The following is an 8,543-nucleotide window of genomic DNA, read 5'->3' on the forward strand; positions in this document are numbered from 1 at the left end:
TGGGGGCAGCTGGCCGAGTGTGGAAACCTTCTGAAGGAATTTCAGGGGACCCCAGAAAAATTCATCCCCAAGGACAGGCCACCAGTCAGTAAGTAGTGTAAATGGAGGTCTCTCTAGTGACAAGATAGCTTTGACTGAGCCAAGAGAGAACTTAAGCTTGGTCTGAGAGAGTCTGATAGTCATAGGAAGAAGCTTTTGTTCATTACATTTACCAATCGATCAAGTTGTTTACATGCACTGCCTTCTCTGTTTCCTAGAAAAGTTCACGTTTGGTATTGTAACTAAGACTAAAAGCACAGACTCTTTGCATGGGCCTGTTAGGCAACAAGAAGCAGGACAAGATTGCCATGCTGCCTTCATTTTACATCTGTCTTCTTTGCTTTCAAACTCCAGGTCTGATTGCTGCTCAGCTCTTGGTATGCTAACCATTTGACTGTTAAAAACTGGTAGTGCAAGGTTGAGGTAGCCCTGTTCTTCTAGCCTCTCTCATCATCTTTTAAGGCTGAAGGCATCAACATGAGAAAGGCATTTTGCTTTTACAACATCTGTTCCACATCCCGGAGCAGTTCTTGAAAGTCTCAGTCATTGTCCTAAACCCACAGTCACCCCAATTCAAGAACAGCAAGACTTGCAGGTAGATCCCCTGCCCCCCCTGCTATATTGTAACTGACCTTTGAAAAGGGATCAATCACTCCATGATGGGAACCAAGACCCCCCCTCTACAATCAGGAACAATCTCACACGGGGATCAAATTGTCCCCTTGAGCAAGGAATGGTGATGACACTTCTCTGGAGCCAGTCTGGAAGAACCAGACTGAGATAATAATCAGCCATTCCCAGTTTGACCAAGGTAGCTTAATTATGCCTACCTCTCACCCTTACCCCAAATCCTTCTCTATGTAAACCTAAACCAACCAGGGTACCAGTGGCTCATACCACTAATCCTAATTACTCAGAAGACTGAGATCTGAGAATCAGGGTTCAAAGTTACCTTTGGGGGGGGGGGGGAGGAAAGTCCACAAGCCTCTTATCTCCAATTAACTAAGGAAATCTGTGGCTGGTTTTATTTTTTTATTTTTTTCAAATTCTTTATTGTGATTAAGTGATTACATAAATTTCCCAAATTTCACAGTGTTGTGGGATAGTGATGGTTAGTTGAAGTCACAAACACATTCTAACTTTCCTGGGGCAAATTGTCTATCGTGGTCTATAACATTTGTGAGTTCTGTGAGCTTTGCGATACAGTTATTTCTTCCACATTGGGTGATATGTACATTTCTTTTGTTTTGCACAGCATCAGCTGTTCCCTCTTTCCCACTTGTTCCCTCCCTCCCATCGCTGCCATTGAGTGGCTTAGTTCGTTTTGATCAATGTCCAGTGCAGTTGATGGGTCCCACTGTTGTATGTTTTTTCCCTGACTTCCTCTAGCTCCTGGTTTCCCTCCAGTGAGCACATATGTACCATATATGTGATCAGCAGCATGGAGTTATTTAGAAGTGATTTGACCAGATGAGTGGAAGTCCTTTGTTTCTTAAGTCTTGTTAACTTTGTTGTATCACCTTTCCTTTTGGAAACATCCACTTATCAGGGAGACCATATGTGTGGCTCAGGTTTTAGAGTACCAGTGTTGAGCAGTAAAAGCTAACAAACAGTGCCCAGACTCTGAGTTCAAGCCCTAGTACTGGCAATAACCAACCAACTAGACAAAAAAACCTAAAGCTCCTAATTCCAGAACACAGAACTTAGTACGCATGACCCCCCTTGGCTTCCTAATATGAACATATTCAGGAAATTTCTTTACTGCCTTCCACCACTTTCCCCACTTGTTATCTAGATGTAGGGGTTGAGCTGATTTATTGAAGCACCTCCAAATCAGTCCCTCACCCCTGTATGGCCCAGGACTTCAGGAACAATCTTGTGAAACAAATATATTTGTCTTCATCCTTATTTGTTGGCATTCCTTCAGTTCTAAAACCCTTAAAAATTTTAAATGATAAATGTCTCTTTGTAAGCTAATGAGCTAACTGGTGAATGATATTTTCAGAATTTGGAGTAGGTACCAGCAAGACCAAAGCAGAATTATAAACTTGGGATTTTCAGCTTCACTCAAACAGATAAAAGCTTCTGGAAGTTGTCATGGTCTGTTATCCTATAACTTACCCTCTCCATCACTTGACCCACTAGTCACTGGGATCTCCTGCAGAACAAGCCATTCCATGTGTTTCCTTGAGTGCTGTGAGCCCTGTGGCAAACTAATCCAATCTGAGGGATTGGGGGAACCCTAATCAAGAAGTACAGGTAAGTGGGAAGTCAGTGGCTCATGCCAGTAATTTTAGCTACTCAGAAGGCTGAGATATGAGGATGGTGGTTCAAAGCCAGCCTGGGCAAGGAAGATCATGAGACTCTTTCATGTATCATGTACCAGGATACAAAAAACCTGAGCAAAATGATAACATCAACTTGACCTAACTGATATATATGTACTTACATACTAGCAGTAAAAAGCATCTCTGGGCTCAACAGAACAGTCTAGGTAAGTCTAGATAGCAGTCTAGTCAGAATAGATGACTCTATTCTGGGGCATAGCATAAACACGCAAATAGTTAAGTTATACAAAATACTTCTTATATCAAGCAGAGTCAAAATGAAGCCATAACAGAAAAGTATCTGAGAAATCTCAAATACTTGGGAAATCACAAAACATACTTATAAACAGCCCATAAATCAAAGAAAACCACAAGAGAAATTAGAAAATATTTTAATTGACTAGGGGAAAAAAATCAATGATCTTAAGAATTAATGACATTAAGAAGCTGGAAAAAGAAAAAATTAAACCCAAAGAAGCCATAAGGAAGGAAATAAAGATACAAGTAGAAATCAATGGAACCCAGAATGGAAGAACAATTTAAAAAATCAATAAAAGTAAAATCTGTTGCACTAGGGGTAAAAAAAAAATCAAGAAATAAAACAAGAAAGACAAATTGCCAAGATTGGGCAGTCCTATCAAAGCTAATGAGAAACTATTAGGAATTCCTCTATGACCATAAATTCAATAAGTTTAATAAAGTGAACAAATTCTCTGAAATACATAATCTGCCTAAACTTAAGAGGAAATTTCTATCATGAACAGTCATATCCATTTTAAAAATTAAACTTTTCTTTTTCTTTTATGCCAGCACTAGAGCTTGAATTCAGCGCCTGGGTACTGTCCCTTAGTTTTTTTTGTGTGTGTGTTGTTTTTTTTTTCTCAAAGCTAGCACTCCACCACTGGAGCCACAGCTCTAGTTTAGGCTTTTCAGTGGCTAATTTAGAATAAGAGTCTCCTGAACTTTTCTGCCTGGGTTGGCTTCTAATCAAGATCATCATATCTGAGTAGCTAGGATTACAGGCATTAGCCAACCATGCCTGGATTAAAAATTAAACTTGAGTTGAAAAACTTTCTAACAAAACAACTCCAATAAGCCAAAAAACAAATGAAAATCCCTCAAGGCACAGATGGTTTCACTGGCAAATTCTACCAACCAAGAAGAAATATCAATCCTATACATAAAGGAGAAACCACTTCCTAATTCCTTATATAATACCACACTGCCCTGGTATCATAAAGGCATTATAAGTTAATAAAACTACAGACAAATATTCCTAATCAATATGATTGTAAAAATTCTGAACAAAATGTTAACACACCAAATCTAAGAATACATGAAAAGAATAAGGAAACATTTCTAATTAATATTGTATCACAGGAATTAAAAAAAAAAGATATAACAAACAAGCAATGGGAGTTAGTGTATGAGCAGGTTTGGAATAAAAAACAAAGAAAAAATGAACATCACAATACATGCAGAAAAATACTCAATGTATGTTCAACCTCTCCACAAACTAGAAGTGTGAGAAAATGTACTCAACATGGTAAAACACCTTTAGATAACATTATACTTAATGGTGAGGATGTCTGCTCTTCAGAAGAGGAGATCTTAGGCATATTAGTAAGGCAAAGAAGGCATAAAAGACATGGCATCTAGGTATGGTGATGCATGCTGGTAATCCTAGCACCCATGAAATGAAGGTAAGGTCAAAAGCTAGCCTAGACTATGGAGGAAGGACCTGGGGTTTATAGACAGGCACTACTACACCTAATTTACCCTTGGTACTTGGAATCAAGCCCAGATCTTTTTTTTTTTTTTTTTTGGTTAGTCATGGGGCCTGAACTCTGGGCCTGGGCACTGTCCCTTAGCTCTTCAGCTCAAGGCTAGCGCTCTACCACTTGAGCCACAGCACCACTTCCAGCTTTTTCTGTGTATGTGGTACTGAGGAGTCAAACCCAGGGCTTCATGCATGCTAGGCAAGCACGCTACCACTGAGCCACCTTCCCAGCCTTCAAACCCAGATCTTGAGCATGCTGAGCAAGCATTGTATCCTGGGGCTACCCTCCCACTCCCAGCTCTTGTGGGGGTTTGTGGCTGTTGTTTTTGTTGCTTTGTTATGTTTGAGACAGTCTTACTTAGCCCAGGCCTTAAATTCTCAAGTCCTCCTGCCTCAGCCTCCCAACTACTAGGATTACCCAGTCTTGGTTTGGAGAATGCTGTGTTGTATCCCACTGTAGGATGACATAATTTATTTCACCATTCTTTTAACCAATGGGCACTTTCATTCTTTCTAATTTTTCTCTACTGCAACTGTGCTGTAGTGAATGCCCTGGCACGTGAATTCTTGGACATGCGTGCTTATCATTTGCCCAGGAGCACTTTCTGGGAAAGGAGGGAGGTACTTTAAAGTGTGAACGTTTTAAATCCTGCTGTGCGGACACGCACTTCCACAATGGTGTGTGGGAAAATAGTGCTACTACGCTATTGCTGATGCTCAGCATTATTTTCAAAAATTTCCCAGGGCTTGAGAGGTAGCTCAGTGGTATTATGTAGTTCACACTTGCCTAGCATATGTGAGGCCCTGGGTCAGATCCCTACCATCTCACACACACACACACACACACACACACACACACAAACACGCAAGCGCACACACACACATGCATGCATGCATGCATGCACGCCAAAAGAAAAGGCTTGGATATCATGGGTCTAATCTTAGTTACTCAGGAGCCTGAGATCTGGAAGATTGTGATTCAAAGGTAGCCTCCACAGAAAAGTCAAGAGAGTCCACATTTAGTTAACCAGCAAAATGACAGGCTAGGGGTGTGACTCAAGTGGTAAAACACCAAGTGAGCAAGCAAGCTTACCAGGTGAGGCCCTAAGGCGCTGATGGAAACAAATGTTCCTTCACTGGCATTTCAAGTATGCACTTCCTGGATTAGTAAAGAAGTAAGGTTTGTTTTTTAATGTTTATTGCCGGTTGTGTTTATTTTATAGATATCCTTCCTTTTTCTTTTTTGCCTCTTATTGATTTGTCAGGACCATTTCTCCTCTATTAACCTCATTATTCCATCTGTCTGCCTTTCCAGGCTTCTCTTTGAATGCTCTTCTGCTGTCTTCATGACACAGAAGTGTCTACTTTGTGTGTAGTCAAATCTGTTATCTTCATTTTCCATATCCAGGCCTGGATCACAACCTCACAGTGAAACCCATAGCATCTCCACTACTTAGATAAGGAAAAGGAAGGTCATGGAGGGTCAGTGACTTATCTGAGGCCATACAACTACCTGTGGCATTACTTAGAGGCAGAATTGGATTGTCAGGATCTCAAGTAGAGGGTGTTCACTGCCTGCCACCAGGTGATCTGGCCAATATTAATCCCTTGACCCCTCAAACAGGCCCATGGTAGCCTTCTGTTACCACAAAGCTGAGGGCCAAGCTTTCCTACTGGGCACTGAATGCACCATCCTAGGACACGCCTTGTCCTTGCTGCCATATTGTGGGCCCTGCAGTTCTGTTTCCCAGCCTGTAACCAGCCTCCAGCAATGTGAAGTCAGCCCCAGGGCCCCTGAAGCACCATATCTCCATGCTATGCCCTAAGGTCCCCTCTATCCTCCCGAGATGGATCTCCAAGCACCTGGGGTCAACCTCACCCTCATCAGACCTCCAACACGCAGTCACCACACTTGAAGGTGATCCCTTGAGTATGGGAGACCATGGGGCACCATCAGATGCATGGGGAAGAGAGGATAGAGAGCAATGTCATTAGAGCTGGCCTTGGAGGAGGAGAGGGAATCCTCCAGGTGGAAGGGAGAGGGAATCGTGGAGAACAGAGAGAGGGTGAAAAAAATCAGGGCTCCCTGTGACGCACTAGTGTGTGGAGGAAGGAGTAGTGGGAGCAGTAGAAAAGAACTAAGGCCCACTGCAGAGGCGCCTGACCACCTTACCTGGTTCAGGCTGGATCCTGTAGTCCCCCGAGTGCTTATGGCCTGGAGCTCTCTGGAAGGCTGTGCCTCCAAGGAGAATCCCAAGACTCCAGCTTCAGCTCTTATTGAAAGACAGATCCCGGGACCCAATCAGGCCTGCTGAAGTAGGAGTGGGAGGTGGGACTCTGCATAGTAACGTGTTCTTCAGGAGATCCTTATCCTGACTCCTGGTTTCTATCACTACCCTGGTAAGCCCTGGGTAGCTTCAAGGGATCCTGAGAGACCCAAGCTTCGATGCAGTGTTGGTACAATTCTTACAAGGTCCTTGGCCCACAGTGCTAGGGCCCACTCTGTGACGGAGCGTGGAAGGAGGGAAGGCGAGTTGTCTCAGCCTAGCTCAGGGGACGCCGTTCATGTCACAACTTCTGTCCACCCACCTCCTCCAGCCTCTGTCTTCATGTAGCCCTCCCTGTTCTCTCCTGTCTGGCTGAGGGCCTCCCTATGCATTCCAAGCCTGCTGACCTTTTCCTCATTCCAGTACATTCCCAGCGAGGCAAGTCCAAAGGCTGACCCTGGGTCAGGCAGTGGCCAGATGCTCACTGGAAGTTCCTCACGGATCCTCCACTCTAGGTATGGCTATTGTCTGTTTTGTTGAAGAAGAAACAAGCTCAGAGAAATTGTCACTTTCCCAAGACCTAAGGTGGCCATGTGTTTTGTTTCCTATGCTTGTTAATATTCCTAGGTCTTGGATCCATTGACTTTAGACATAAGAATAAATGATTTGATGAATGAATGCTATATGGCAAAGCCCTATGAACAGGGAGGCATTCTACCCTCCTGAGTTCATAGTTGTAGGCCCTCCCCTCCCTCCTTCCCTCCCTTCCTCCCTTCCTCCTTCTCTCCTTTCCTTCTGTCCTTCCTTTTTCCCTCCTTTCCTCTCCCCTCTCCCCTCCCCTTCCTTCTCTTCTTTCCTCCCCTTTTCCCTTCCCTCTTTTCCATTTTCTTCCTTCCTTTTATTTTTTGATCAGTACAGGGGCTTGAACTTGCCCTTACCTTCTTTTTTTTTTCATTCAAGTTTGCACTCTATCACTTGAGAGTTCCACTTCTGGCTTTTGGGTGGTTCATTGGAACTCTCCTGCCTAGGCTAGCTTAGAATCAAGTTCCTCAGATCTTCTGAAGAACTAGCATTTTCTGGGTGCTGGTTATGTGTTGGGAACCATGCTGAGCTCTTTTTATGACCATCTCACCCACACCCACAAGCCTGGTTCTATTAATTACCCTCATTTTGTGAAAACCAAGGCTTAGAGTGGTTAGGGCACTGGACGAATGTCTCAGATGATTGGAATCAGGCAGCCTGGCTCCAGAGCCTGCTTCAATGACCACCACAGGGCACGCTGACCTGGAGTCTTCCCAGCAGGGGTGTGGACATGGGGAGGGGGGAGTGCCCTTGTCCCAGTAGGTGGCCCTGGATAAAGAAGCCAGTGAGTCTACCAAGAGGCTGACCAGCAGGGACCTGAGCCTGACATCACTCTTTCTGTGTCAGCAGAACTTGGAACTGAGCTTGCGTGTCAGCTCAAGGATTACAAAATACATCTCGGTGGGAATATGGGAGCCATGTCCCAGTCCGCATCTGTTGACAGCCAGCTCTCAGCAACCTGTGACTCCTGGGTCCCAGATCACACTCTGTGGGCAGTTTAGTCCATACCCAACTGCCCACACGGCTATATGCTAAAATCCTACGGCCAGGAAGGGGTTCATCACTGCAGAGTGAAGGGACCCAGGCCAGGAGCCAGCTGTTCAACCAGCATCATGGTAGCTTGGCAGCTGGTTCTGTCAACTCCAGGCCGGACCAGTTCAACCACACCACCTCTAGGACTGAGGATTCATCAGGTCTGGAATGTGTGTGGAGGAACCAGGGAGCTTTTGCTCCCCACCCCCAGCAAGTCCACACTGTGAAGTGGCAGGGCTTCCGGCTGCCTTTGGGATCTGTGCCCTGCTGATCTCAGCCCCCTTCACCCGCCCCACTGCACTGAACACTACTTTCAGATCCTATGTGCACCATGTTCTTTCTTCCTGTCCTGTGTTTCTGTCTCCTTCTGGACTGTGCTGACTCTCCTCTCTTTCCCGGCTGTGTTCCTGTCCTTGTGATCCCTTGAGCTTCAGAGCACTTTTTACTCTTGGCACAAGCATTGGTTGTGAAAGTGGTTATTGACATCACGTGGGTGTGATTCCCTCGTCCTGAGAC

Source organism: Dipodomys spectabilis, unplaced genomic scaffold (assembly GCF_019054845.1).
Source record: "Dipodomys spectabilis isolate Male_0828 unplaced genomic scaffold, ASM1905484v1 ptg000147l, whole genome shotgun sequence".
Classification (NCBI taxonomy): Eukaryota; Metazoa; Chordata; class Mammalia; order Rodentia; family Heteromyidae; genus Dipodomys; species Dipodomys spectabilis.